General features: G+C 37.7%; 1 non-coding gene across 1 annotated transcript; it reads left to right on the top strand.

Moving 5' to 3' along the window:
* Nucleotides 1–356: 356 nt before the first annotated feature.
* On the top strand, nt 357–463 carry LOC141662613 (small nucleolar RNA R71). The gene has a single exon (XR_012550719.1). It is a non-coding gene; the product is annotated as a small nucleolar RNA R71 (small nucleolar RNA).
* The last annotated feature ends 6,203 nt before the right edge of the window (nt 464–6,666 follow it).

The following is a 6,666-nucleotide window of genomic DNA, read 5'->3' as shown; positions in this document are numbered from 1 at the left end:
GAACAGATTCGTTTACAAGAGAACACTGATCCGTAGCATGAGAACCTGCACAAAGCTCACAAACCATAGCTATTTGATTAACTCCATACGTAGCCAAAGAATCAACCTTCATTGATAGCGCTTGGAGCTAGGCTGCAATAGCGATGGCTGCATCAACTTCCAGAATACCTGCTACCTTGCCTGACATCATCCTTTGAGTTGGGTTTTGATGCTCATTTGCAGCCATCGTCTCGATAAGATTATACGCCTCAGTATAGCTTTTAGCCCATAAGGCGCCTCCAGCTGCTGCATCGAGCATGGGCCGAGATTGGGCCCCCAAACCATTATAGAAACCAGTGATCACCATCCAATCCGGCATTCCATGATGTGGACATTTTCTCAACATTTCCTTGTAGCGTTCCCAAGCCTCGCACATAGATTCTGTAGGTTGCTGCGCAAACTGAGTAAGAGCACTCCTCATAGCAGCAGTCTTTGCCATCGGATAAAACTTCACCAGAAACTTTTGTGCAAGATCTTGCCACGTAGTGATGGACCCAGCTGGTTCAGAATGTAACCAGTCTTTAGCCTTGTCCCTTAGTGAGAATGGGAAAAGCCTCAACTTGATAGCCTCATCAGTCACGCCATTATACTTAAAAGTGCTGCAGATCTCGACAAAATTCCTTATGTGCATGTTGGGGTCTTCAGTTGCCGCTCCTCCAAAAGAAACAGAATTCTGCACCATCTGAATAGTGCCCGGCTTGATTTCAAAGGTGTTAGCTTGAATAGCCGGATGAAGGATGCTTGACTGAATGTCATCAATTTTAGGCCGAGAAAAATCCATAAGAGCTGGATCAGCTTGAACAATACGATCTCCCATGTTTACTGGTTCTTTCTGCTCAGTTCCTGAATCCGAATCCTCAAAATCTAACTTCTTCGGAATATCAAGAACTTCGTCTGTCTCCTCAGCTGTATCTAAAGTCCTCTTGCGAGCACGAGAACGAGTTTTCATAAATGCTTGCTAAAGTACCTGAAACACAACCAGAAAAAATAAGTAACTACTACGTCCTAATCACTGAGTCCTAATGACCAATGATGGCAAGTACATAAACTAAACAAATACGCCGAGTCCCCGGCAGCGGCGCCAAAAACTTGTTAGGGCGAAAACACGCACTAATATTCATGCAAGTATACGCGTTCGCAAGTAATATAGAATACTTTCTAGTTCGTTCCCTCAGAGACTCAGACTAAATTATTGTCTAATTAAACTCACTCACCAATGTATGATTACTTCTCAATGTTAAGATAATAACACTTAAAATTGTTGATTAAATATTAACTATAATTAACTACTTAATTAACCACTTAACTAACACTTCAATTTATCAATAATAAAACACTCATGAGATCACAACTTCATTATTACTTCCTTCTATAGCCATTGTTATTACCTTTAGCATGTGACAGTGATGATATTAATCGAATAACACAAAACTGATAAAAGCCAACTTTCATTGTACTAATACCATTCCACCAAGCATCCACAATTAAGATAGAAGTTGAATAGTCATCAATTATGTTGAGTTCCTATATGTCTACAGAAATTGACAACACAACGATTTAAGCTCAAGTTATTCCTTTTGATTACATAGGGCAAATAAAACTGTTAGAGTTACCCACTAATCATGCACAACGTACATGAACCTATGCTAGCATGGCAAGTTCTAAATCTCAAGATCCACCATCGCTTCACAAAAGATTAACACCCTATCTTACATGTTCGCGACGTACATAAGACGAATACGCACAACCAATACTAGATATCATGCAGTCATCACACACTAAAGTATTAAACAATTAACTAAAAAATTCCATAATAAATCCGTTACAACCCCATGATCACGATTAGCCCATAATAGAACTTATCGCCATCATGGGTTCATATGAAATCATGACAAACAAACACAAGAAAATAATAACTAAACTAATTATATTAAAACAGAGTACGTCACAAGAGTAAATAAGTCAAAGCAAGAAAACTAGCATCCAACGTTACAACGAAATAAGAATCACAAGAAAATATGCTTCCTCTTCGTTGCGGTGTGCTAAATCGGTCTTCTTCCTTATCTCCTTCGCTTCTTGCGTAAAACACAATCTAAAACATAATCCCCTTAATACTCTCTGTAAAAACGTCTCAAATCTACTTATATAATAGTCCCATAAAACTTAGATTACATAGAAGTTGGAAGCCAAACAGAAGTAGAATTCTAAAATAATTTATCTTTTTCCCCGACCCTGCGCGGCCGCCCAGCATAGCTGCGCGGGCGCGCAGGTTGCTGCGCGGCCGCTCAGCATTGCTGCGCGGGCGCACAGGCCTCTACTGGAAAAAATCCAGGTTTGCTCCGTTTCTTCGCCGTAATCTGCCCGTTCCTTTCCTCTCGCAATGGTGAACACATGCCAAGGCTTATTCTTGATGATTCCTCCCCCGAAATGCAACTAATACCCTGAAATGCATAAACACTAGAAAAACGCATCAAATACACAAAATACTTGATTTCAAGACACCAATTTAAGCCATTTTAAGACGTTCTAAGTGGTATAAAATGCCACTTATCACCTCTTGTGGAGCCAAGTTCCATATCTCATCAGGAATGGCAGTGACGTGCCGTTCCTTTTCCCAATCACCACAACTGAACTCGACGTTGAAGTTTTCATAGTTCATAAACATGTTTACAAGAACCATTTTTATGAAGGAAGAAAGTAGTGATGATTAAAATAAAGAGAAAAGTTTTGTGTGAGAAAAGAAGATGATATGTCTGAGATGAAATGAAGGTTAAATAGCCAATGGAATATCAAAGGACTAGAGGACTGATTAATGATTAAGTGTAGAGTTAACTTAATGAATTAACCAAAAGATTTCTTTTTAAGACGCGTCTCCCTAGACCGATGTGAAATGATGACAGTGATATATTTATTCAGGTATGTACAATTAGCAAATAAATTCACTTAATTTATCATGCATATAAAATAGAATACATCAAATATTTCTGGCTTATCTAAAAACACAACATTTAGGACATATCAGGATTTGATCAATATACATCAGGATTTGACCAAATAAAAATTGAAGTAAAAATTTACTTGTCCCAATTAACCATACCAAGTTCATTCACAAGCTTTGTAAATGTTGCTTCAGGTAATGGCTTTGTGAAGATATCAGCCAGCTGCTGTTCAGTAGGAACAAAATGAAGCTCTATGGTTCCTTCCATGACATGCTCTCTTATGAAGTGATATCTGATACTGATGTGCTTTGTAAGAGAGTGTTGCACCGGATTTCCTGTCATAGCAATAGCACTTTGATTATCACAATAAATAGGAATTTTTGAGAATGATAATCCATAATCCATGAGCTAATTTCTCATTCATAACAACTGAGCACAACAACTCCCAGCTGCAATATATTCAGCCTCAACAGTTGAAGTAGAAATAGATTTCTACTTCTTGCTGAACCATGAGACTAATCTGCCTCCCAAGAACTGACAGCTTCCTGATGTACTTTTCCTGTCTATGTTGCATCTAGCAAAATCAGCATCTGAATAACCACATAATGCAAAATCAGCTTCTCTTGCATACCAAAGTCCAAGAGAAACAATACCCTTGAGGTATTTGAAAATTCTCTTTACTGCAATAAGATGTGGCTCCCTTGGATTTGCCTGAAATCTTGCACACAAACAAGTGGTAAACATAATGTCTGGCCTGCTAGCAGTTAGATATAACAGAAATCCAATCATACCTCTGTAGGTTGTCACATCAACTGGTGCACCTTCATTTGGATCAAGTTTTGTAGCAGTTGCCATATGAGTACTTGCAGTTGCACTTTCTTGCATATTAAACCTCTTCAGTAGATTTCTTGTGTACTTGCCAATATCAGTCTGCTTAATCTGCAAGCCTAGGAAGTAACTCATCTCTCCCATCATACTCATTTGATATCTTGATTGCATCAACTTTAAAAACTTATCACACAGTGTTTGATTAGTTGATCCAAAAATGATATCATCCACATAAATTTGAACTAAAAGCAAATCTTTACCTTTATTCAGATAAAACAAGGTTTTATCTATTATACCTTTTTTGAATCCACTTTCAAGTAGAAACTGAGCAAGGATTTCATACCATGCTCTAGGTGCTTGCTTCAGTCTATAGGGTGCTTTATCAAGTCTGTAAACATAATCAGGATGTTTAGGATCCACAAATACTGGTGGTTGTTCAACATAGACTTCTTCTTCAAGTTCTCCATTGAGAAATGCACTCTTGACATCCATCTGGAAGACTTTGAACTTCTTGTGAGCAGCATATGCCAAGAAGATTCTGATTGCTTCCAACCTAGCAACATGAGCAAATGTCTCATCATAGTCAATACCTTCTTGTTGAGAATATCCTTTTGCCACCAATCTTTCCTTGTTTCTGATGATTGTTCCATCAGAATCATTCTTATTTCTAAAGACCCACTTTGTGCCCACAACTGACCTGTCCTTAGGTCTAGGCACCAACTTCCATACTTCATTTCTTTCGAACTCATTCAATTCTTCTTGCATAGCCATGACCCAATCTACATCCTTGAGTGCATATTCTACTTTCTTTGGCTCTTCTTTTGAAAGTAGATTATGATATAAACATTTATTCTGAGTTGCACTTCTTGTCTTTACACCATCATCAGGATTTCCAATGATCAGATCAGGAGTATGATCTTTAGTCCATTTTCTGGCACTGGGAAATGTCCTTCTAGAACTAGATGCTCCCCCTGAATTGTATGCCTCATCAAATGCATTTGAGGCTCCCCCTGAATCCGTTGGGTTATTTCCTGATGAAATATTGGGACTTTACTCATATTCTTCTGATGTTGAATCAGCATTGGATTGAGAAGAACTTTGAGATAATTCTTCAGTGTTAGCATCATCAGCTGACCTTTGCTGTTGCTCCCCCTCAACTTGTGCAGGCTCATTTACACAATGATTATTTTTAGAATCTGAAGGAGTGTCAGGATTTGGATCATCAGGATTTGACAGTTCATTAGAGTTTGATCCATATTCCAACAATCCCTTTTCATTTGCAAAGATTAAACTTTCATGAGTGTCTTCTTCAAAACCAGGAATCTTCTTATCATCAAAAGATACATTGATGGAGAGTACTATAGTGTGTGTTCTTAGATTGAACACTCTATAAGCTTTTGATGGCGAGTATCCAACAAAGATTCCTTCATCAGCCTTTGATTCAAACTTTCCAAGCTGATCAGTATGAGTTCTCAAAACAAAGCACTTACATCCAAATACATGAATATGTTTGAGACTGGGCTTCTTTTTTTTAGCATTTGATAAGGAGTAACACCATGTCTATTTATCAGAGTGACATTATAAGTATAACATGTTATGTTTACTGCTTCAAACCAGAAGTAAGTGGGTAGTTTTGCTTCTTCTAGCAGAGTTCTGCTAGCTTCAATTAAGGTTCTGTTCTTCCTCTCAATAACATCATTTTGTTGAGGTGTACCAGGAGCTGAGAATTATTGCTCTATGCCTTTATACTTGCAGAATTCCTCCATCTTTGAGTTCTTGAATTCAGTGCCATTATCACTTCTCAGGATTTTCACTTTGTGAGTAGATCCATTTTCAATATGCCTTATGTGGTCCAGAAGAATTTTTGGAGCTTCATCTTTCCTGTGTAGAAAATAGACCTATGTATATCTAGTGAAATCATCAACAATTACAAGTGTGTACCTTTTCTTGTTGATGGACATTATGTTCACTGGCTCAGAGATAGAAAATTTTGTTTTGCTTTTAAAAGACACTCTTCTTTATTTAGACTTTTGGCAAGCATCACAAAGACCATCATTTAAGCATAACATGTTTGGAAATCCTCTTACAAGATCCTTCTTGGCAAGTTCGTTGATTGAGTTGAAGTTGAGATGTGAGAGCTTCTTATGCCAGTTCCAGCTCTCATCTACTGATGCTTTAGAGATAAGGCAAGTAGCTTCCTTTTCAAGACTTTCATGTAGCCTTGCTTCAAAAATGTTACCATGTCTATATCCTATCAAGACAATTTTCTTTGACTTGTTATGAACAACTTCGCAGTGTGAGTCATAGAATACAACATGATAACCTTTGTTAGTGATTTCACTGATGCTTAGAAGATTATGCTTCAGTCCTTCCACCAGAGCTACATTCTCTATTGCTACCTTTACAATTATCAAGTTGCCATATCCGAGAGTATGTCCTACATTTCCATCTCCATAAGATACATCTGGGCCAGCCTTCTTCTAAATTCTGACAGCAGGGATTTATTTCCAGTCATGTGTCCTGAACATCCACTATCCAAGACAAGTATATTTTTCTTGTTACCCTGCAATCAGAAGAATAATTAATTAGAAGGATTTTTAAGGACCCACACTTGTTGGGCCTTCTTTTTGGACAACTTAAGCCTTTGTGTGTCAGGAGTACTTTAGACAGTCATTCCTTTGTCAGGATTTGTCTTGTCAGAAGCAAGTTTAGTAAAACCAACAGAACTAATCACACAAGCAACTTTATTAAACTTAGGCAATGGTTCATAGTAATTGTGATACAACTTGTGATAAGAACTACAAGTATAAATCGAATGCCAACTACTACCATAATGAAAACAAGGATTTTGTGGTTTATA

This window comes from Apium graveolens, chromosome 5 (assembly GCF_009905375.1).
Source record: "Apium graveolens cultivar Ventura chromosome 5, ASM990537v1, whole genome shotgun sequence".
Lineage (NCBI taxonomy): Eukaryota > Viridiplantae > Streptophyta > Magnoliopsida > Apiales > Apiaceae > Apium > Apium graveolens.
This window is presented reverse-complemented; position numbering and strand designations above follow the sequence as displayed.